The sequence below is a fragment of the Rhinatrema bivittatum genome, chromosome 12 (genome assembly GCF_901001135.1).
Source record: "Rhinatrema bivittatum chromosome 12, aRhiBiv1.1, whole genome shotgun sequence".
NCBI lineage: Eukaryota > Metazoa > Chordata > Amphibia > Gymnophiona > Rhinatrematidae > Rhinatrema > Rhinatrema bivittatum.
Window position 1 is genome coordinate 14,430,707 of NC_042626.1, and position 25,656 is coordinate 14,456,362.

General features: G+C 40.6%; 1 long non-coding RNA gene across 1 annotated transcript; it reads right to left on the bottom strand.

The window, feature by feature from the left end:
- Nucleotides 1–2,700: 2,700 nt before the first annotated feature.
- On the bottom strand, nt 2,701–25,349 carry LOC115074547. Its single transcript, XR_003852267.1, has 4 exons — nt 25,248–25,349; nt 4,780–4,950; nt 3,588–3,694; nt 2,701–2,790 (listed from the first exon to the last, which is right to left on the bottom strand). It is a non-coding gene; the product is annotated as an uncharacterized LOC115074547 (long non-coding RNA).
- Nucleotides 25,350–25,656: the final 307 nt, after the last annotated feature.

Here is a 25,656-nt window from a genome sequence, read left to right on the forward strand (position 1 = left end):
CATTCCATGAATGTGCAAGTAGCACATTTAAGACTAATCGGAGAAAATTCTTTTTCACTTAACACACAATAAAGCTCTGGAATTTGTTGCCAGAGGATGTGGTTAGTGCAGTTAGTGTAGCTGGGTTCAAAAAAGGTTTGGATAAGTTCTTGGAGGAGAAGTCCATTAACTGCTATTAATCAAGTTTACTTAGGGAATAGCCACTGCTATTAATTGCATCAGTAGCATGTGATCTTCTTGGTGTTTGGGTAATTGCCAGGTTCTTGTGGCCTGGTTTGGCCTCTGTTGGAAACAGGATGCTGGGCTTGATGGACCCTTAGTCTGACCCAGCATGGCAATTTCTTTTGTTCTTATGTTCTGTCTCCATCTACTGGTAGGGGGGAAAAATCCATGCATCTAGACTGCTCTGGGGGACTAAAAAATAAAATTAGGTAAGAATCAATTTTCTTCTTTGGTGGTTGTTAATAATTTTAGTTATACGGTCATGTGAAATATTTCTGACAGCCCCAACTAAAAGTTGCTTATGTTTGTGCATTGCATTTCCATAGGTGAGTGGTATGGGTGTTTTCTCCATGCCGAGTAGAAAGCTTGTAAGATTTTTGAAGTTAAAAGATGGGAGCAAAGTCATGGTTGCAGTGGTACAGGTCTTATGTTTTTGCAGTTGATGAGACTGACTCAAACCCATTAAGATATATTTGCTTTCTGTTTTTGTAAAAAGAAGCACATTTTTCTTGGCTAGGTTTGTTATTATGGCTTACACCTTCATAGATTATACCCATTAAGCATTTGCTTCCAGGTGACTTTGATCAGGTTGTGCCAGGAAGTTTTCTTTTCTCTGTCTCTGTCAACATGTGGATGTGTAAACAAGGACAAATTTCATAGCTATTCAAGTTTGTTAAATGGGGACTTTGACTCTGGGCAGACTTTAAAAACAACATAATATTTAAATAAAAATCCATTTCCCTTTTCCATCACTAGTGGCTGTTACTCAAGATATTTCTGTTTAATTTACTTTTCCCCTTGGACCTAACTTCTCCTTCTGTAGTACATGACTGAAGTCATAAAGCCCAGTTATTTCCATGAAAGAAAATTGCTATTGCATCTAAGATTCAAGAAGAGATTATTAATAAATAGAGATCTTTGTTTTCAGTTTTTATTATATTTTCCTGAGAATTTCAGTGTTTATTACAAAAGAACAAAAATGATATTTAGAAAAACGGGGTTTTTTTCCCCATCGATAATCAGGCTGAATTAGCCATGACAAGCAGTGACATCATCTAGCAGCACCAAAAAAAACTTGTTTCTCTTAGCTAGTAGAGGTTTTAGCTCTACTGGGCATGTGTGGAAGTTTTTGCCTGGGTGAAGGCCCTTGCGCCTTCTCAGTCATTTTTTGTCCAAGCAGAGATACAGATGTGTACTTAGTCTCTCCATATATTTTTCTCTAAAATCTTTAAAACTGTTTAATTTTCTATTATTCTCTTTAGTTTTAACCTTTTTTGTTGCCTTGCTGCCTCTGCAGAACTTTTCAATGCTATTAAAAAAAAAAAAAAAAAAGTCAAAACAAGCAACAAGACACTTTGTCTCCTCAACATGTCTGGCAAAAAAAAAAAAAAAAAAATCCCACATACTGTGAGTGGATTCAGGAACTATATTTGTGGCAGGGTAATGTCCTTCACAGATGGGCATGAGCTGTGCTATCACTGCTTCAGTCCAAACTGTGACTGGGCAAACTGTTATGCCCATGGACGAATGTGCTCACGTTCTCAGCATTCCAGGGCATGTATGGTTGAGGAACTGCAAAAATCTCTTCGGAATCACAGTAGATCCCCTTCCCAAAGAGCCACGTCATCTGCTTCATCAGGAAAGAGTTGAGCAAGAATTCCTCAGAAACTCCTCCATCGGCACACGTCGAAGTCTGGAGATCCAGTACCTTAAAACACCCTGCATCAAGGAAGAAATGGAATCATTCCCTGGGGCCATCGAAGCCTGCATTAAAGAAGCATAAGTCCTCTAAGCATGGTGTATTGGCACCATCAATGTATAGAACGTTAGTGCACTTGACATGCTCAACACAGTATGTCAGTGCACTCAACACACGCCCACACTTCTTCGCATCTTTATGCATCCACCCACTATTCACACAGTGCATCCGTTCCACACTTGCATGACCCATCGATGCATTGCACAAGGACATGTGGCATCAACGTCCCTTCGAGGCAAACAATACTGATGCATGCACCTTCAAAGTTTTCCCACTCCGCACTAAATTCATAAATGCAGTTCAAGGAAGGCCCCTCGCTCTCAAAGCAGTCTTGTTCGAGATCTTTGAAGCATTCAGTACCATTGAAGTACAAGCATCCTTCAGTGCCACAATCAACACAACAAGTTCCGGACCAGAGTCTTCATGCTGCGTTGCCTACACAGCTATATGCTGGTCACCTTAGATCAGGTGCAGATAGAGATTTATTGCCTCTGCCCCCTCCAATTACATCAGCTTTCACCCCCTTCAAGATTACTGACAAAGTTTCTGGTTGGAGAATTTGGACCCAGTTTGTTCCATAGAACCTCTTGCTTCCAGTAGACCTGTTGAAGAACAGCAACCTATTCTTTTCTCCAAAGAGAATGTTCCACCTTCCACATCAGGTCAGAGAACATATCAGTCACTCAACCTGATAGCAGATATGGTAAGAAGTTTCTTTACCTGTTTGACTAAGAAGACAGAAGGAAGTATCCATCCTTTCCTCTTCAGCACTGCTTCAGTGATCCCACAGACTGGAGTAGCAGTTTTGTCTATGAGTGTGAACACATCATCAAAACCTTTGCTATGAAGTTTTTCATTGTCTCATTCAGTTACAGCAAAGTCAAGTCGGTCAGAGGTGGTAGACCAGGGCATTTCCCCTCTGGGGCAACTAGAACAGCTCCTTGGTTTGCCACCTTCATCACTGGGGTCTTTGGTTAGTGAACCCATTCCAGTAGGTTCATAAGAAGGTTCTACAGAAATACCTTCTGACCCACTTCCGAATCCTGACATGCATCACTTCTGAAGGACCTTACCTATTGAAAGTTTGTGGAAAAAAAGGGAGTAACACTTGGCATTAATGTGCGCAAAGGTAAAGACTCCAGGTTGGAAGTCTTTGGTCTCCTTCAACAGAACCAGCGGCTCTTCCCATCCACAACATTCTGAATCTGTTACAGATGAGAATGTGGAAGACCCCTGTTTCTGATATTCCTATGGCTAGAAAGCTAAATTCAAAGAATAGAGTTAAAAAATCAATGGTGTTTGGCATCCAGTTGCCTCATTGGCCTATAGTCATTGAATCCGCCGTGAAAAAGTCAAAGAAGATAAGAAATCATTCAGATTTGCCTCCATAAAAAGACTGAAGGCTATAATTTTGGAAAAAGTATTTCAGAGCTCCTTGCTTACCACTCAAATCTCCATTCACCATTTATATGATGCTATATCTACATGACTGCATTCTGCAACTTGCAGAAGGCGCAAGTTACTACTTGTAACTACTGTTGGATGCGGAAGAAAGCATACATCTTATCCGTACTGTCTATTAATCATTTGATTCCATTTCATGTACCTCTTCTGCCTCAATTGGAGCTTGGCTTCTGGTGTGGCTTAGAGTCAGTAGCATCTGAGACAATGTTCACAAGAAGTTGGCAGACATCCCTTGTCTAGGGGACAGACCTTTTGGAGAAAAGCGCAGAGAAATTGTCACTCAAGTAAAAAAAAAAAAAAAAAAATAGAATGTGGCAGTTCAGTCTCTCCCAACATGTCTTGAACAGCCTTCTTCTTCAAGATGCTCCTTTTGTACTTACAAAAAGATGTACTTTCAGACCCATTCTGACCTGTTCAACAGTACTATCTGCCGCCTTCTCTGGCCCAACAGCAGCAACCACTTCCAGCTAGACTTTGACAGTGAGAGCATTGTCAGCCTAAGATGACATGACATAAGCCCAGCCGAAGCCTAGCCTAGTTTATGATCCCTCCAAATAGTCAGCAGTCATCTGTTCTGGTGGAAGGCAGAATTCAGGCCTTCTTCATGCATGGCACCAGATAACCAGAATCATGCAGTATGGATACCATTTGCTTTTCTCCCGGCTACCATCCTTTCCTCCCTGCTCAGTTCTCAATCGAGATCTATCTCAACTTTGTAAGTGCAATCATTTTTTTCAGCACAAGTGAAAGAGCCAATCCCTGCATCCCAACATGGACATGGCTTTTATTCCTGATATTTCCTCATCCTCAAGAAATCAGAAGAATCAGAAATTCGCCTGTTCTATAAAGATAAAATAACTGCATTGATTTCACAGGTTAATATTGCACAAAGATTAACAGAAAATAAATCAGATGAGACTCTGGAATGGGATCCAATAATTAAAGGTATAAATAAGCCTTCTACTTTTTTCCCCCTCCATTCTGTAATCCAGTGCATGGTAGTGTCTGAATGAAAATCTCTAAATTCAGGTTTAAAGCACATAAAATGTTTTAGATTCCAAGAGTAGACACATTGGTCTCTGCTGTGACCAGAGCACCTTCCACTGGGATAGTTGGGGCTTCTCTAAAAGATCTACAGGACAGAAACATAGAGCTTATATTGAAACATGTTTTTTCATCAAATAGTTCATCTATTCAGGGAGCAATCTATTTAAGTTATGTATCTAGAGCCCTCTTAAGCTGGATTCAGCAGCTTCCAAAAGGAGATGAGCCTGTAAGGCTAGAATCAGAGCATCTTATCTAGCAAATGGGTTGTATGATTTTACAAGGCTTACCTCAAGGTCTTTAATTGTATCAGTTAGTGCTAGACGACATCTATGGCTTAGACATTGGATGGATGATTCTTGGTCAAAAGTTTGCCTTTGTAAGTTACCCTTCAAGGGTCAGATATTATTCAGAGTGCAAATAGATTAGTGAAGAGTTTGGGAGAATCAAAACCACGATGCCTGCCAGAAGATAAAAGTAAAATATTCTTTAGGTCATGTACATCTCAAAACCAATACCGAGACTATAGAAGATACCAACATATTAGACAATTTATTTCACAACCTCTCAGATCAGGAGAAAGAATGCAGCATTTTTAGGGAGCTAGGAAAAAAGGACAAATTTAGCAATATGTTCAACATCAGCTAGCAGTCAACAGTGATGGGTTTCGAACCACTCTTTGATTCAGCCAATAGGAAGATGACTTCAGAACTAACTAGAGACCAGTAAGTCCTGGGTATTATTCAAAATGGCTTCTTTGGAATTAGCATGTCCAGTAAAAGAGGGATTCATGATGTTGCCATATTTGACTCCCATAAAGAAGATTGCAGTACAAGAAATGCTGAACAATTACTACAGCTTCATGCCATCTGACCAGTGCCTTACCAAGAATGAAGGCTCGGATGCTATTCAATTGACTTCATCATACCAAAGAAAGACGGAACTTACTGGCCTATACTGGATCTAAAAGGGGAACAAGAACATACGCATCCCACATTTTTGAATGGAAACTCTTCATTTAGTCATCTTATCAGTCTGGAAAGAGGAGTCCCTACCAAGCTTAAATCTCAAAGAGACATATTTCCATATCCCAATAGGGGAAAATCAACATAGCTTTGCTCCTGCATAACAAGAAAGCATTATCAGTTCAGAGCACACCATTTCAAGTTAGCAATAGCTCCAAGAACCTTTACCAAGGTAATGGTGGTAGTAGCAGCCTACTTAAGAAAAGGAGGAATTGTGGTTCATTTGTATCTGACAACTGGTTGATCAGAGTGAAGATTCTACAAGATGGTATCAAGGAAACATCCAAGGTGTTGGAAGTTCTAGAAAGACTAGTTTGGATAGTCAATAATAAAAAAAAAAAAGCAATTTTCCTCCCAAGCAATAGAATTTTTAGGAGTTCTTTTCAAGACCATGGAAGGAAAGGTATATCTAACTGACAAAAGAATAGAAAAGATTATCAGCCAAGTGAGGAAATGAATCGATCTGGATGCCCCAAGGGCATGGGACTATCTTCAAATATTGGGTTCAGTGGTAGCAACCATAGCTTTAATGCCTTGGGCAAGAGCGCATATGACTGGACTGGTCTAACAGAAAGACAAGGAAGAAAAAATTAATCTTACATGATAATTTTCTTTCCTTTATTTCTGCTACACCAATCTAGAAATCCTCCCCCCAAAAAAAGTTTGTTCAAAGGAAAGTTCAAGAGAAAGCTTCTTCTTAATCAATTGTTTTAAGGTTATTCGGTCTGTAGTTTGCCCAAAGGCTTTTAGTCTATGCTTTGACAGAGGAATACTGGCTTAACTGGTTCCATACATAGTATAAGTAGTAGTAGTGATGTCATAAACAAAAATAGCTAGAACTCTTCTTCCATCAGCTGGAAGAGGGACAAACCCCAATTGTTCTGGACTGGTGTAACTGAAATAAAGGAAAGAAAATTATCAAGTAAATGTAATCTTTTCTCTTACTTCCAATTATAAAACAAAGGGATAGAGAGGGTGGAAATACAAATGGACCCATCACAATGGAGCTCATCACAATGTCTTTTAAAGTTAACTGAGATGCCTATGTCATAGCAGGAGATTGGCGGCTCCCCACATTACCAGCTTTAAGTGGATATGGTTTATATTATAATATATACATGCAGATAACTGCTGCTGGTTTTGTTCTCTAGTCATTATCCCTGAAATTTTCCTATTATCTCCATGCTCTTCTGGCACTGGAGGATAACGTCCAAGTTGCATTTGTGGATTATCCCAGCTTCAGCAATGCTTTCTTTGGCTTCATCTATAGTTTGGCCCTGTTATTGTGTATAGATGCCTTGGAGCCCACTCCTCCCTCGTTCTGCTACCCTGCTTTATTGTCAGCTGTCTTAACATGAGCACATCAGCCTCATGTCCCAGCTCCTCATTCTGAAGATGCTCCTGTTCTTCTGCTCCTTCCTGACTGCTGCTCCTTCCTTGCTCTCCACTGTTCACCATTTATGCACTCTCTCTATCCTGTCCCTTCAGTTCCTCGCTGTGACTAGACCTCTTCACTGCCAGACTCCCATCTTTACCTACCTGCAGAAGCAAAAGCAGTGGCCACCTGGCCCTATTAATTGTGGCTGCTCTTAACACTTGGACTGAGTCATCTGGTGCTCGGTGCACGCTATACCTATCTCACTCAGCCTGGAGATAAGAAAGAGACTCGAAAGAGGAGATACTATGTTCCGTATGTGTTCTGTACAAAGCAGAGCCTGGCTATGTGTTTTCTGCATGCTACCTGTTAATTCCCATACTCCGGGGCTCATGCTGTAGCTAGGAAGAAGAGGCATGCATGATTACACATGTCCTCAGAAAGGAGCTCATGTACATTTAAGAGCCACCACTGGTGTCTCTTTTTGTGGTGGGGTGCTGATAACAGAGCCCAGGTACTGTTCTGGACCTGAACATCAGGTAATGGTGATTTGTGATCCTGATTATGGCACACCAAAGTACCATGATATACTGGATGAGAAACTCTGCCCTAGAGGAAAGGAAAGATGGGGAGGGGGGAGGGGAGTGTTATTACAAATGCATCAGAAGCAAACCTTTTCCAACAAAAATAAACCTGTCGTGGTGTGAAGCTCCAAGGGGGCATATTCATGAACAGCATCAGGAAATATTTTTTCACAGAATAGATAGTGGATGCCCGGAATGCCATCCCAAAGAAAGTGGTGAATACAAAAACAGTAATGGAATTCAAAAAATCATGGGATAAATACAGAGGATCCCCACTGACGAGATGATGTTAATGAAGCATTAGGGTAATCTGCATGGAGCGGCAGTTCAGCCCAAAACAGCAGTGAAAAGGCTGCATTGTGCTTCCAAAAGGGTACCGGTAACCTGCATGAAACAGCAATTGCAACTCTAAATGGAAGGTATGGCGTGGCAGATACAACTCTGAAGAACTTGCTGGGCAGACTGGATGGCTATTTTGGTCTTCATTTACCATTATATACTGTGTATGTTCCATGCATTTTTTGCGCTCAGTTCCAGATGTTATTGGCATCAGAGGAGCAACTCTTCATGTCTGAAAAGGGATAATGAACCTCATGCATATTTTAATGAAGCCAATTACACACTATGCACCGGAGAATGGACCAGGTGTAAATTCTCATGTAAATAGGGCTTAATTTGTGTTGATTTGATACGTGGGGCCTCCTGGCAGTATTTTTCAAACCTGGGAGATTATTATTTTTCTCTAATGACAATCAGTGAAATGGAACCACACACATGGGGATTCGCATGACTCCTTTTTGTCTTAATGCAGAAAAAAGTACGCAATTTAGCTGGAAATCTTTCTAAGCCCCAAGTGAAAATTTGTCAGCATAAAAATGTTCAGAATATTGAAGGACGTATCAGTAGTTTATCTCTTTTAGGCCTGGATTCTCTAAGGTCGCAGACCTTAGAAAATCTGGCAATAACAGGGGCGGGGGGGCAAAGCGGTGCGATTGCTGCCGGCTTTTGCGCCGAATAACTACACCATAACTTTTGCCGCCAGCAATGCGTTGGCCCCCAGTGCCGCCCCAACTCCTCCTCTTCCGGGGCCGACTCTGCCCCAAGCTAGCTATTGCAAGCGAAAAGGGACTTTTCACGTGCGATAGCGTTAGAGAATGACCCCCTTAGTTAGGAAGGTCACGTGCCACATGTAGAAAATGGGGACTTGAGGCTAAAGTAATATTTTATTTATTTATTTTATTTATTTAGGAGTTTTTATATACCGATGAACGTTGGGAACATCTCATCGGTTCACATTAAACAAAAATCAGCAACAATCGCTTTACAGTGCAACAATGAACTGTTGTATATAATGATAAGGGTAATTTTCAACAATTAATACATAATAAGGCATAGAGTGTAGAATATGAGGCTTAACAAAATCACTATTTACAAGAAGTCACTTTTTACAAGAGAATCACTATTAACAAGAAAGTCGTGAGGGAAGGTGTATAATAAGTATGACAAGTCCAGAATTATTATTAATCATTTATATAGTGCCTACCAGATGTTGCAGGGCAACTTATAAGACATTTTATGAAAAGTTTTATCTGATTTATCAGATTACAGTTGTACTGGTGGCATTGTGTGTGTATATGTTACATTTGCTCTGGAGGGATATGTGCAGGTGTATTTCAGTTGCTCTGGGGGTGTATAAATCTGAGGGATGGGTGAGTGTGTTTTACTTGCTCTGGGTTTGTGTGTGTGTGTTACAGATGTTCCAGGGAGAGGGCGTCTGCGTGTCAGAGTGCATGTTACAACTGTTCTGGGGGATTTGGAGGTTTCTGTGTTGTAAAGGTGCTTTGATGTGTATTATCCCACAGTTACTGTCTCCATCCCCACTCCTTTTCCCTCTCTCTCACTCACTCTCCTGTCCCCCTTCATGTTGTCCTCCTGCTTGTATTTCCTCACAGCCACCAGCATGGCAACACCTAACAAACAGGCCGATACAGTAAAAGTCGTGGGAGAGCGGGCGAGTGCCCGCTCTCCTGTGCGCACGATTTAGTGTTGGCCCGCATGCAAATGAATGACCATGAATGCTTTCGATTTAAGACTAAGAATTTGCCTGCTGTTTTTTGTATTTTGAACTCTCCTATCTGTGTATATAGTTTTTTACTCATATTGAGTTATATTTATATCTAGTTTTCACCCCCCTGTTTAATGTACTCTATTGGTTATATGTAAGGGCCCCGCCCAAAAGTTAATCCTGTTCCGCTGTTATATGTAAGGGCTCTGCCCAAATGTTTTTGTTTTTTGTAAACCGATGCGATGTGTCAACGGATGTCGGTATAAAAGAGACCTTAAATAAATAAATAAATAAATAAATGAGGGCCCACGGTAAAAAGAGGCGCTAGGGACACTAGCGCGTCCCTAGCGCCTCTTTTTTGACTGGAGCGGCGGCTGTACAGGAGCTCCTTTCTGAGGACATGTGTAATCATGCATGCCTCTTCTTCCTAGCTACAGCATGAGCCCCGGAGTGTGGGAATTAACAGGTAGCATGGCAGAAAACACATAGCCAGGCTCTGCTTTGTACAGAACACATTAGCGCCTACCTTTGGGTAGGCGCTAATTTCTGAAAGTAAAATGTGCGGCTTGGCTGCACATTTTACTTACTGAATCGCGGGGGAATAACTAATAGGGCCATCAACATGCATTTGCATGTTGCGGGCGCTATTAGTTTCGGGGGGGTTGGACGCGTGTTTTCGACGGGCTATTACCCCTTACTGAATAAGGGGTAAAGCTAGCGCGTCCAAACGCAGGTTAACAGTGCGCTCCACCGGAGCGCACTGTACTGTATCAGCCTGATAGCAGGCAGCTGTTGTTAGCCTGAGGAGATGAGTTGGAATGGGTGGCACACAGTAGCGGTGGCAGTAGCTGAAGAAGGGAGTTACACATACACGACTTCTGGCATCTTCATGTCTTTGGCTGAGAAGGCTTGGGGAACCTTACCAACCCTGCTGCTGTGGATGCCATTACAATTGTATTTATTTATTTGTAATCTCTGTTTCTTCATATGATCATTGGTCCCTGCTTATGATATCAGTATCACAAACAGAAATGAGCTGTTGTGACCAGTAGAATCAAATGCCAGCACTATTCCAGGAAGAATATTACAGTGTATTTTGAATTTTTTATTCTGGAAGCAAAACAAACATTTATGTTATTTAATATACTTTATTATGGTTTTTTTTGTGCTTCTGATTCTGTAGACATGCTTTTAATATTCTTTTTTTTTTAATAAATGGAAGCCAATTATTCTTTCAGCATTTTGTGGCTAGAGAAGTCTGTTTTTCAGCAGTCTCCCAGCTGTATATTAAAAATATATTCTATCAGATAAAAATCTCCATGTCACCAGAACTAATAAAAGAGAAAAATATTCAGTCAACTACCCTGGAAACAGGTAACGCATTAGGGGGCGTTACCAATGCAAATGAGGCTTCTTTCGTGCAGTGGGGAAACATCGCGTGCGGCGATGTTTTCGCCATTCACGAAAACATTAGCGCCGCACGCGGTTTTCCCAGTGCTCGATATGAGAGAGAGAGAGAGAGAGAGAGAGAGAGAGAGAGACTTACTATAGTGCCTATGCCCTACATAGGTATTTGAATCCCTATGGGAGGGCTACCTACTAACTCGGGGTGGGGATTAGGTATGAGCGTCGGGGGTTGGGGGCCACTTTCGCATTCCACATGAGACCTACGGACAGAACAGTGGTCTCTAGTGCAGATTTGCTGGCCGGAGTGAGGACGCTCACTCCAAGAGGAGATTTGGCCAACATTCTCTCCACCTAGCATGTTGTTGCCCAGGTAGAGTTTCCATCAAGCTAGGTAGAGAGAACGTTGGGCAAACCACTTCTTGGAGTGAGCGTCCTCACTCCGACGGCCAGCAAATCTGCACTAGAGACCACTGTTCTGTCCGTAGGTCTCATGTGGAATGCGAAAGTGGCCCCCAACCCCCGACGCTCATACCTAATCCCCACCCCGAGTTAGTAGGTAGCCCTCCCATAGGGATTCAAATACCTATGTAGGGCATAGGCACTATAGTAAGGCGCTCGCTCGCTCTCTCTCTCTCTCTCTCTCTCTCTCTCTCTCTCTCTCTCTCTCCCCCCTCCCCCCCCCCCCCCCCCCCCCCGGGAGCCTGAAACAGGCTGTCTGGGACTATCGTGGATGGCGATAATCCTTTTCTGGCCCGTAGCGCAGTCCATAACGCGAAGTTGGAGTTGTAGTTATTAGCCGCGATAGCAGCCGCACTAACACTGCGGCTGTTTCGCCGCACACGATACACAGGTTCCCGCTTTACATATGCTCCGCCCCCTGAATACCAAATGACTAATTTGCATTCGCAAATCGCGTTAACAGCTGTTAACGCGATTTGCGAATTTATCGCACGCGGTAAAGTGCTTGGAAAATGAGGCCCTTAGGGTTCTAGAAACTGGGTTGAATATATAATAAGGTCATGCAATGAAAAAAATAATTGTTCTTAGATGATGACAGCATGCATAGGATTTATTCAAGCTATTTGTTTCCATTTACCATAATATAAATTATTTTAGTGCAAGAACCTCTTGGACTGGCTCAGTGGCAAGTGTTGTGCACTGCTATGCAGAGGACCTGAGCTTCTGCCTCCTGGGCCAGAGGGGAATGAGGATGCTGAAGAGGCAGCGTTCACAGCCCTTGTGGGAAGGGAGAGAGAGTCTTAGCTCCAGCTCAGTGGCGCCACCGAATGGCCAGATTTAAGATGCTTGTCAGATTCTGGAGGGAGATACTTTTTGAGGCAGGTGGGGAATATAAAATTAGGGGGAAAATCCATAGGGAGTTGTGAATGAAGGGTTATGATGTGGTAGCCCAACAGAGGCCAGTTTCAATTAAACTGGGAGCTTGGGAGCTTAAAGAAGCAGGAGGAAACTACTTCCAAGCTGCCCCCCCCCCAAAAAAAACCCCCAAACAAACAGAGATGATTATCTTAGGCATAATATCAGGTATCTAGATAAGAAAAGGTACTATTTCTAAGAAAAGGTTTTATGGCATGTGGATTCATGGACTCCCATCAAAAATATTCTCTGCAAGTTATTCAATAGAAAAGCAAACCTTAGGGGTAGAGATTTTATAATTTTGCGCGAGCGCGTACTTTTGTTCACGCACCAGGTGCGAACAAAAGTACGCTGGATTTTATGATTTTTATGATTTTATATGATACGTGTAGCCGCGCGTATCATATAAAATCCGGGGTCGGCGCGCGCAAGGGGGTGCACATTTGTGCAACCTGCGCGTTGGCTGTTCCTTCCGAGGCCGCTCCAATTTTGGAGCGGCCTCGGAGGGAACTTTCCTTCGCCCTCCCCCCACCTTCCCCTCCCTTTCCCTACCTAACCCACCCCCCCCCCCCGGCCCTATCTAAACCCCCCCCCTTACCTTTGTTGGCAGATTTACGCCTGCTGAAAGCAGATGTAAATTGGTGCGTTATCACCCGAACCGGGAGCTGGTCTGGAGGCCTCAACCACGCCCCCGGGCCCACCCCCGAAACGCTGCGTCATTTACGCAACGCCCCCGACACGCCCCTTTTACGAAGCCCCGGGGCTCTGCGCGCACCGGCGGCCTATGCAAAATAGGCGCGCTGGCATGAGGGCCCTGCGCGCGTAAATCCACCGGATTTACGCACGCAGGGCATTTAAAATCCGGCCGTTATTGTATAGCATTTATGTGTCACTCTCTTCTATGTTATAATGTAAGTTATAATGTAAACCGATGTGATATACCCCAATGAATGTCAGTACATAAAATAAATAAAGGTTATTTATTTATTTATTTAGCATTTTTTTATATACAGAGGTATAGCATAGTTGCCTTCACTCCGGTTTACATATAAAACAACTTGTTACATTGAAAGATTTTAAACTTTAAATTTAACAATAGTGGGAAATGGCACCAAAAGAAGAGATATGAACAAAGAACATAGTGTAAACAGGGTAGATACACTGAATAGATAGGCAGAGATAACTGGGTTCTTCAAAAAGGAGGCATCAGTGGCTTGAATCAGTAGAGATTGTCCATAAATAAATAAATAAATAAATAAATAAATAAAGGTTAGTTACACACATTTATTTTTTTGGGGGGAGGGATGGTTTGGCAATTTCTCCTTACTCCCTTGGGTTTCCAGCTCAGTCAACACTGGTGCCATATATGAATATTTATTTGGATTAATTTTGTGTGCTATACATCGTGGAAGTGCGATTGATAAATATGAGTAAATAAGACTTCATTCATAGCTGCCTGGGGATTTTTTTCCCCTGTTTTAGATTCCCTCCCAAGTCATTGTGGCAGAGGTCCTTGGCTTGGAGCTATGCATCAGGGCCTTTACCAGCACTAGGTGTTGCAGTTTATTTATTCATTTACTAGAGGGTACGTGCTTGCTCGCTTTGTTCACCAACCCTGCCAGTGGGCTCTCTCTGCTCTAGATTTCATATTTCGTGCGTAGGTGGAAAATGCAAGCAAAGACATTGTAAAATTTCCAAATGTCACTATAAAAGGTGTCTCAGCATTAGAAAATTAGGCTAAATTGTTTTATTCAAGTTGAGAACCAGTTTACTGTTAGCAAGCCAGTTGTTAATCTTGGCAAGACACAAAGAGATTCTGGTTAGTGCGTCTTGCAAAGATAACATCAGCGGTACAAAAAAACTGCATATCATCAGCAATTGCATTACAACAGGGACTCCTTGCCCTTAGGGGCTATGAATGCTGCCTCCTTGGCATTACCTGTCCTAGCTGACTAGAAAAGCAGAAAACAACCTGGAAATTGACTCTATGTCCTCTAAATGGCAGTGCACAGCACTAGCCCTGAACTACCAGGCCAGCTCCTACCTATATAGTTTTACTATGCAGCTCCAACTGAACAGGTGTTGTGTGTTAGATGATTACAGAGTTGGTCAATGAAAGTTTTCGGTTAGACAATGTGATTTTTGGTAGTCTTTTCAGGTTTACTTTGTTGTAACAGCATTTCTGAATGGCTAGAAATGAGGTAATCTCTACAATGCAGATTGTTGAGCTATTAATTAACTGATAATGATAACTTGTAGAATCTTTCACCTTTTTAAAATTTGTTTTTGTTCCAATAAAAGCATATCATGTTAAAAATAATGCAGATACAAGTAATCATGTTAAGATAGAGGTCTATTTTGGTGACCTGGATTAAAACTTGGTGTACCAACCAAAATGATTATAATATTATTAAATTATTAACATAAGAGTGCAAGTTATTAATATAGGTGGAGGGCAGTTTTTAAACACTGTGGGCCTGGATGTGAGATTTCAAAGGGAAACTCCTTGTGGTGATTCCCTCTGAAAATCTGGGCAGCAGGCACAGTATGAGTACTTTTGTACCTGTAGATTTTGCACCTGCATTGGAGCAGATGCAAAAGTCTTCAGAGATTCTCTTTGTGGTCAAGGCCAAGGGCATTTTCTTGCTTCTTATCTTCCTTAACCTGACTTATGCCTTTGACCCCAATGAGCACAGTCTTCTCCTTGACACTGGAATCTGGGACTCTGCTATATCCTGGTTTTCTTCTTACCTCTACCTTTGTGCTTTTACTGTATCCTCTTGTGTTTCTTTCTCCACTGCTATTCTGCTAGCAGTTGGTGTGCCTCAAGGTCCTATCCTAAGTCAATTTCTCTTTTCTCTGCACACTCATACCTTTGAGCTCTGTTCTTCCATGGTTTTCAGTACCACTTTTATGCCAATGACTCCTAGATTGATTTATTTATATGCATTTGCAGTTCCACCTTTTCCTAAATGTAGGCCTGAGATGGATTACATAAAGTAACAATGCACACAAAGTTAACTATATGAAAGATATATATATATAAGGTGACACCTTTTTAGTAGACAATGCATTTCTTGACTAGTTTTTAAGAGCTACTTCTCTTCTTCAAGTCAGAATTTAAAAATGTTGCTAGTTTAATTTTGAAAGTAATGTCTGCATTATCTTTTCTGATTGTGTTTAATTGATAAAAAATGTATAAAATTATATTTATCGTTGGAGACATTGCAGTTTGAGTGAGGGACCAAGTTGCATACTACTTGTTCATGCATGCCTGCTTATCACATAGGAGCATCTATTTTGTATTGTGTAACAAACACAAGAAAGGAAAATAAGGAATAGTTAGTCAGTTTTACATTGCTATGCTATTTTGTACATAGTCATTTAAAACCCTGTAATTTCCTGATTTGATATCATTACTGAGCATTTATAGTATTCTTTATAACTCTTCATTTTGAAATGTGTTATATAGTACTCATTTCTGAAAGATGTTACTGATGCTCCCTCCTGCCTTCATTTTGTTTCCCATTTTCTAAGTGAACATCAGTCTAAAGTTTTGTTTTGACGTAAGAACATAAGAGGTGCCATGCTGGGTAAGACCAGTAGTCCATCATATCTAGCAACCTGTCTGATATTTGCCATTCCAGATCTGCAGATCCTAATGGGAACATCTAGTCCCTGTTGCTCATTCCTAGAAGAGGTGTTGATCCTAAGTCTGCCTGGCAAATAGTTGTTAACGGATTTGTCTCCAGAAACTTGTCCAAACCTTTTTTAAAATCAAACAATAAATAAGCTACACGAAACCACTGCACCACAGAATAAAATTATAAAGTTACTAAAAGAATCATAAAATCTCATTCCAAAAAATATTTTGACTAGTTTTAATTATCCTATTCCAGCCTTGCCTTCAAAGGCAACATATTCCATATTGTTGGTACCATGCATGAAAAAACATGGCATCTGTATTTTACCAAACATATGTTTCAGACAGAAAGGATAAAGAGGTGGCTTGCATCAGCTGAAGGAAGAAATCTAGTGGGGGATATACAGTGGCTTGCAAAAGTATTTGACCCCTCAAGAGTCAGAAGATTTGAGTGGATTTCAAATGACACTTACATAGATTGTTCCAGACAATAAACGCAAACCAGTCTGCTCTTAAAGTAAATTTTAAAATTCACAATTCATTATTTCTCTGCATGTTTTGTAAAATAAAATAAAATGAAAAACTGAAAAATGCTGCTTGCATAAAATATTCACCCCTTGTGCTGTGGAAGCTGCAAGTTTACACAGATGAAAGATATTGCCCTAACAACTAGCTTATAATTGGCTTCTACATGTGAATCATTAATAAAGGTCAGCTTTTCCAGATAAAAGACCCCCTTAATTCCAGTATTATTGGTCAGACTGTGAATCTGAAGGAAAGCTGTGAAAATGAAGACCTTTCTAGGAAATTAAAGATAAAGTTATCGACATGCACAAGAGGAAAAGGCTACAAAATAATATCCAAGTTCTTGGATATCCCAGTGAGTACTGTTGGATCAATTGTGAGGAAATGGAAGCTGCATCATACAACCCAGTCACTGCCTAGACAAGGCCGTCCCTCAAAACTCAGCATCAGAGCAAGGAGGAGACTTGTGAGGGAATTCACAGAGAGGCCAACGATCACTTTGTAGGAGCTACAGAGATCAGTGGCTGAGACTGGAGTGGAAGTGCACCAATCACTCATATCAAGAGCTCTGCAAACAACTGGCCTGCATGGGAAGGTGGTGAGAAAGAAGCCATTACTGAAGGAAAAACCACATCAAGCACATCTGGAGTTTGCCAGAAAGCATCAGAGTGACCCAGCTAAAATGTGGGATAAGATTTTGTGATCAGATGAGACAAAAATGAAGCTTTATGTCCGAAATTCAAAACACTTGAGTGTGGCACAAATCTAACACTGCCCATTCCTCAGCAAACACCATCCCAACAGTAAAGTATAGGGGTGGCAGCATCATTTTGTGAGGATGTTCTTCCTCAGCGGAGACTGGGCACCTTATTAAAATTAAAGGATGGATGGATGGTGGAAACTACAGGGAGAATACTGTAAGACAACCTACTTCAGTTTGCTAACAAAAAAACAAACCAAAACTTGGGAGAAAATTAATCTTTCAGCAGGACAATGATCCCAAGCACAAGGCCAAAGCAACACAGGCGTAGTTGAACAACAAAAAGGTGAATGTTCTGCAGTGGTCAAGTCAAAGTCCAGATCTCAGTCTAATTGAGAATCTGTGGCATTATTTGAAAATTGCTGTCTATAAGTGTCATCTAACCAACCTGGAGGCGCTCTAGATCAGTACTTGGTAGTCTGAAGGGGTTGAATACTTATGCAAGCAGCATTTTCCAGTTTTTAATTTTTATTTTTTTTATAAAAAATGCAGAGAAATAATGGTGTGACTTTAAAAATGTATTTTAAGAGCATACTGGTTTGCAATAAACAATACTGTCTGAAACAATTTGTATGTCATTTATAATCTACACAGATCAACTTTTTAGGCGGTTGAATACTTTTGCAAGCCATTGTATCTACTAATCCACTCCTGTAAATAAAAAGGAGCCATGCCATTTAAAACTTTAAACAACAATAATAAACATCTGAAATATAACTTGAAATGTAATGGGGATCCAGTAGAGTTCGGCTAATACTGGCATAATCCTCTCTTGACAGTTTTGACTCTTTATTATCCTGGCAACTGATTTCTGAATTAGCTAAAGCTTTCAGACTCTTATTTAAGAGATTTCCTGAATATAACTAATAAATATTGGAGAAATTAATGCATGAAAGAATAAATGCATGGAAAAAAGTTTTAAAATTATCCCCAGTCTGATAAGGTTTAATTTGGTAAACAAAATGAAACTGCTTTATGCCACTCCCTGCACTTATGCATTAAAATTTAAAAATGAATCTAAAACTACTCCCAAGCTAAGGGTACACCATCAATCACAACCTTTAATTCACCTTAAAGGATTGGCTTCTTACTGATCTAGAGAGCTTCCGATTTTCTAGGATTTAAACTCAGTTTGTTAAATCTCAGTCATAATTAGTCTCTTGAGATAATGATTAATGGGGAAAACAGCAGTGGCTGAAGGTAATATTGGCATAGTCTAATTAACTGGAATGTGGCTGTGCACAAACATGCATGAATCATTAAAAACAATGAAGTAGGATCATGAACAAGCACCTGTCCATTGCCACCTTCCCTGCCCCCACCCCCGGCATAATAACAAATGTGCATATGTCTCCTATCGTGTTTTCAAATTCGTATAATGAGCATTGAAAGAATCATAAATCCTTGAGTATTTTTCATATATTGAAGGTAAAAAAAAATCTCCACTTTTCAAATGTTTCCAAAATGTTTCAGAGCATTATATCCACAATGTATTCTGAATGCAGTCTGTGCAACCTTATAGTATGTTAGGATTGTAGACTCTAGTATTGGGGTGAGGTTGACACAACCTACAGGGAAGGCCCTGTAGGTCTTCACCACCAACTGGCAGAACAGACAGTGCAGAGACTGAACTGAAGCTTTGCCTGTACCAACCCCTTTCCCCTTGGGTTGAGCCTTTGGGTTCCAGGGGCTGGCAGGTCTTAGGTGGCAGTCTCTGGGACACAGACTGAAGAGTAGATCCGGGGACTGGTTGCTGTCAGAGGCCGGCAAGGATAACGAGAGTCCAGGCTATGGTCAATACCAGTAATGCGTCCAAAGGTAGGAATGTGGTAGTTAAGTAAGGCTGGAGGACGAAGGCAAGTCTAGTCAGGAATAGGATTCAATGCTGGAGCAACAACTCACATTACCACAAAGGTAGTCGACCCGTTGCTGAGGTGCTTCTGTATTACATGCCAGAGGTTTAAATGCCTAGCTGTGAGATGTTATCAGAGGGTGCCTAGGAAGTCTTTTCCTGCCGCAGGGCCTTCAAAGGTCGGCATGCACTGCGCTTAGAGGAAGGCCCCTTGATGCAGGATGCGGCGGCGTTCCTGGCCGCGTGGTGTGGTGGCGCTGACCTGGCTTCTCAGCATTGAGTGAGCGAGCTGGCAAACATAACAGTATATATACAGCTTAGCGCTCTTTTTGTATCAAAAATTGTAAAAGACAAACAAACAAACCGTATTCTTCCCAGTGCTTTAACTAAAACATTAATAAAATCAAATTTGAAGATGGTGCCATGATACAGAGGCTGGTTCCCTGAGTTCTGGTTTCAATTATGAATTCTAAGTTTCGGACTCCAGAACAGTGTTTAGTTCTGGAGTCTGTGTCTCAAAAGGGACAAAGACAGGATAGAGGTGGTCCAAAGAAGAGCGACCAAAATGGTGTGTGGCCTGTATGAGAGGATCTATGAAGAGAGGCTGAAGGATCTGAATATGTATACCCTGCAAGAGAGGAGAAGCGGGGGAGATATGATACAGACCTGAAAGGTTTTAATGATGCACAATCGACAAACCTTTTCTGATGGAAAGAAATCAGTAGAACTAGGGTCACAAAATGAAACTCGCTATTACTGGCAACAATAACATGGAATGGACTTGGTTTTTGGGTACTTGCCAGGTTCTTATGGCCTGGATTGGTCACTGTTGGAAACAGGATGCTGGGCTTGATGGACCCTTGGTCTGACCCAGTATGGCATGTTCTTATGTAACCAACGTCAGGAAATATTTCTTCATGGAGAGAGTAGTGGATGCCTGAAATGCCCTTTGGAGGAGGTGGTGAAGAAGAAAATAGTGAAAGAATTCAAAGGGGCATGGGATAAGCACTGTGGATCCCTAAAGACTACAGGATGGAAATGAAGAAATGAGTGAATGGGGATAACTTGCTGGTGTGGTATTATTACCCTTAACTAATAAGCATTCATATTATTAATGCAACTCCCTCATAGCTCTCTGCTTCAGTGGCAGGGGAAAAGGGGAATTGGATTCAGACAGCAACCAACAAGTGCTCCAAATTCTACAGTCTGTGGAAACAAATAAGCATAGGGGTAACTTGCTGATGCAGCGGTTACTACTCTTAACTAATAAGCCTGATACTTTTGATGCAACTCAACATTGCTCTCAAGGGGTAACGGGGAATTGGATTCAAACAGCATCCAGTGAGGGTCTGACTTTTAGGGACTGGGAAACTGTTAAGCATGGGGGTAACCAGCATGTCGCGGCAGATGCTGATGTGGGCTTGCTGGGCAGACTGAATGGAGCATTTGGTCCTTTTCTGCCATCATTTCTATGCTTCATAACAGATGCCCTCAAAGAGGAAGGGGAGAGTAAGGGTATATCTCTCTGAGGCCCAACTCACCTCGGCTCAGCGCTCTATCCTGGACTGTTCCTGGTTTTGAGCGGTCAGGTCCCGATGTCATGGTTGGCAAGGGAGCATCTACTGCTGCTAGGGATGAGGTTTCTCTCATCCCCTTAGATAAGCGATTACCACCGGCTGAGCATGATTCTCCTCATCTGGGCACCGTGGGGACGCAGGCCGTTGAGGTGATTGTTGAAACCGTATCAGAGGGAGTTTTGGCTGTGGAGTTAGAGAGCCATTTGCATCCCGCAGCACTTATTGAGAACTTGGGTCAACATGAAGAGCTGGGAATTGAATTTCCCTCCTCTAGCTTATCTGCTAACCCTGCTTTCATCGCTATTTCTAAGCCGGACACAGTAACCCTGGATTCACTTTGAGAAATAATACTCAAGCTGGAGAATGCTTTCACTGAGAATTCTACTAAGTTGAATTTTATTTCGTCAAGGTTAGATTCTTTGGAAAATGTTCAAGCATCTAATTTTCAAGATTTGTCTTTCAAAGTTTCTACACTAGAAAATACTTAATGCTGTTCAGGCTGTTAATTCTGCTATAGTTAAAGATTGAGGGATTGTAAATCATCAGCTGAAATATGTTGAAAATTTTCAAAGGAGACTCAATTGAAGATTTCTCAATTTCCTGAGAGTAGTGGGAGAATAACCCAAACTGACTTTGAGAAGATACCTGATTGAGAACTTAAATATACTATCTGATAATATCCCTGTCTTTAATAAAGTATATTTTTTGCCTTCTAGGCAAAACTTTGGTGAATCTATTATGCAGGATATAAACTTGACAGACTTTTTAGTCTTCTGTTCTTGAAGTATCAGAGGACAATCTTACTAGTTTCTTTTTTTTCTGATCATGACCTCAGCTATGTTATGAAGTTTTACTTTAAAAATTTAAATAATTCTTTTATGGGTCAAGTGGTCAGAATTTTTCCTGATTTTGGAAGGGTAGCCCAAGAGAGAAGGAAAAGCTTTTTGGCCGTGCACCAAGAGGTTATTGCTGTGGGCGCTACCTTTCTCTTTCGGTATCCATGCAATTGTTTTGTTAAATTTCATAATGAATCATACTTGTTTTTGCTGCCAGCACAGTTAAAATCTTTTGTGGATTCCAAGAAAATGTTGTTGCTAGCCCATAGTCAGAATCTGGTTTAATGCTTTATTAGAAATACAAGAACTTTCATGTTATTAGCCTTTTTTAAATAATTTTTCTTGGTGAACTCCTATATTTTCTTTGTCTTTCCCCTTTGCTTTGTGGTCTAGGATATTAGGTTATAATTGTGGGGAATTTTGATAAGCTGTAAATGTATTTCCTTGTTTCTTTGTATAAGCTTGTTTGGCTTATTCATATTATTTAAAGTTGATAAATAATAATTTTTTAAAAACCCTCAAATTCATTTGTCTTTTGCCAGGATGACAGCTTATTTGGGGAATAATATTCACAGCATTTATGCATTTAAAAATTTTGAAATTTACCCTGGAGTCTATACATGTAAAATTATTCACAGATGCAATTTCATATTTTATTTTACGCATACTGTGAAGAACAATTTCTGGGAGCAGGTGTGGGACAGAGAAATCATTTGCAAGCACATTTTCCATTTTTTTAATGTGTGTAAATTTTTGCATGGACATCTATACCTGTTGTCTAGCAGGTATACATGTGCACACCTGTGCCATGCTAAGGTACACACACAGTCCATCTAATTTTCAAAGCAAACTTACACATCTAAGTCCTCTTTGAAAATTAGGGTTGAAGTCTGCATGTGGTTTCCTATGTGGGAACACATCTAATAGATCCTCTGATCTTCCTCTTCTCTGGAACACAGCTTGTGACCAATCACGACTTGCGTTGCAATTTAAAGATGGCACCCTCTGGAGAGATGTAATGGCCGGTGTCAGAGTCTGCCACAGACTCTTCATATTCACTGAGAAGACTTTTAAGATAAGTTTCTGTTCCCCCTGATGCAGGGCAGACTGAAGCATCAGCTGATGTCAGTGTTTGTTTGTTTGGTCTGAGACATTATAGCGTACATAGGGTTTGCTTTGATCTGAGACATTACAGCGAACATATGTGGTCATACTATAGAGGACAGTATTGTGAATAGTGTGTTTGTGGTGATTTTGCAAAAAGCAGATTTTATTTGCATATCAAAAATATATAAAAATATTTTGGCTTTATTCTCTTTTTACTTTCTCTCCAGGGTGAATGATTGAGTGAACCGGGCAACCACCTTTCAGGTGGTCTTACACTGGCTTCCCGGCTTGCTGACATCTATCTGGAGATATAAAGTGATATTTTTCCAAGTGTTGCGCTTTTTTATCTAGTTATGTTGCTGATCCTAATATTGATTTAGTCTAACATATTTTGGAAACATTTGAAGAGTTTTCAGAGATGTGTTAGCTACAGTTTATGAAAAACACAAAAATACTCATATATAAGGAGTTAGTATTATAACAATGCTCATCACATGAATGTGTAGAATAAATTGGAGCCATTGATATGAACATTCTTCATTATTATATGCATATTTTTATTTCATTTTGCATAATCCACATTTATCATCTCATAATTATTGGAAAATATAATTATAGTGCCATGTATGGCATGTTGGTATCATAATAATAATTGGGACACGAAATGTCTTTGGCTAACTGGGCCCCCTGTCTTTAACCTGAACTTCATAATATGAAACGTGGAATCCAGCAATAGTAATAGTAAGTTGTTGCACTAGTAAAAAATATGGACTCTAAATTTAAAGGCTTGCAATTCTGTGTTTTGCTTATATTATGGGGGGGTCATTTTCAGAAGCATTTATGCACATAAAATGCAGTTTTATATACATGAACGGGCTTTTTGAAAATGACACCATGGAAGCAATTTCACTTGTACTTTGCCGTGGACTTGAAAGGTATTCCCAGGGCTGGAGTTGGAGCAGGCAAACCATTTGCGCGCACACACTTTTGATATTCAAATGTATGCAGATAAATAAATGTATGCGTGCCAAGTAAGTATAAATGTGTGTGTATACGCCACGCAGGGGTACACGCATGCCTGCTAATTTTCAAAGCAGGCATATGCACGTAAGTCCACTTTGAAAATTAGGGCTGACATCCGCATATATTTTCTATACGCGGGCTATTCTAAAATGACCCTCCCTACCTAAATGGAATTATAAATAAATATTTGATAGTATTGAATGCAACCTGACCACTTTCTGATGATGAATGAGGACAGACCATGTTCCATCAGCTGAAATGCGTGTATTTGGTAGGCCCTTTGCCATGATATTGAAGGGCAGTCATCACATGGTTGTGACACACCACCTATGAAATGTTATGCAACATGTTTTCTTTTCAAATATAGGGCCTGATTTACTAAGTTTTTTTCCCCCCATAGATACAAAATGGGAAAAAAGCTTTAGTAAATGATCCTCCTAATTTGAAAGAATTACATGCTCCAACATATCATATGAAATTTTAACAAGTCCAAAATATTTTGGACAAACTATCCCCATTGTAAATAACCAATAAAAAATGTTTACAAATGCTTTAATGTCCTATGTAGAATACTAAAGACCACTCTGCATTTTGTACTACAAAGAAATGCTGTAAGAGATTTTTCATCTCATGGGATTTGAAAGCACCCAGTTTACAAACCGTGTCCTTTCCTGGGTTATAGTTTTCTATTAAGCTTTGACAGATGTAAGGTTAATACCTCTGCAGCTGACAGGGACTAAGCTGGGACCTTCTATAGGCTTTAGATACAAAAACAATCCCCTAGCTAGTGATGCCATTACTTCCCCAGACTATAGGAGAGAGAGACATTCCTGCCATTCCTGAGAGGGTGAGGGGACCCATACGAGTTGGTGACCTTTTTTTGTTCATAATGAGAGTTTCAGTCTTGCTTGGCAAGCTTAACCCTTCCAAATTATTTTCTGTAAAAATTCTGTTGTAGAGGGGAAAATGGAAATATTGGATACACTTAAAGACTGTGAAGTTGAACTTCAAATTACCTTTCTTTTTTTCTTTTAGACTACAGGGAGAGGTACTTTATTTAAAGGGAAATAAAAAAGCAGAGTATGTGGAGCAGCAATTGAACAGTAAATACCAGATTTTCAACAGTATTTAGTGTTTGTTCTCTTATTGTTTTTGGCATATACAAATCTGATCAAGACTTGTTTCTAGGATTATGATGTATTTAAATAGGCTACAAGCCTTTATTTGACGATTTATACCTTGAGGGTATGTAGATAGTGTTATAGAGTGAGGAGAAAAGAACAGACAAATGAGGGTGAAAGACAGAATAGGATTTTAAGAGGTTTGTGTACATCTCGCTGCTATGTTTTTTTTCCCCACTAATTCCTCTTATTAGGTAAGGGATTTCCTAGCAGAAGAGCAAAAATCCTAAGGATAGATCAAAGTGAAGGAAGGGCCAGCTCAAAAATAGCACAGTGTACTGACATACAGAGATCAGGGTTCACTTCTTGAACCCATCTATTGCTCATTGAGAGGCAAAGGCATCGTTCAGAGACCCTGGTGAAGAAAGCCTCAGCCATCGTATGACGACGATATGCATTGCTTGACTCAGGGCTACATGTGTACCGGGTTCCAGAGGGAAACTGTGTTCTCTTGTATCTTAGCAAGTCAAAATAGTCAGGAAAGTTATTGCCAAACGATATTCCTTCAAAAATTGGAAGAAGGATCCATCTGAAGAAAATAGGAAAAAAAAACATAAGCATTGGCAAGTTAAATGTAAAACATGGATAAGAAATGCTAAAAGAGAATTTGAAAAGAAGTTGGCTGTAAAGGCAAACACATAACTTTAAAAAATATATTTGAAGAAGGAAGCCTGCGAGTGAGTCAATTGGACTGTTAGATGATCGAGGGGGTTAAAGGAGCACTTAGCGAAGATAGGGCCATCGCAAAAAGACTAAAGCCTAAATTTTAAAAGCCCTGCAGGCATAAAATTCAGGGGTTACAGGCAGAAGTGCTGGGCCTGAAGAAAGGGGCA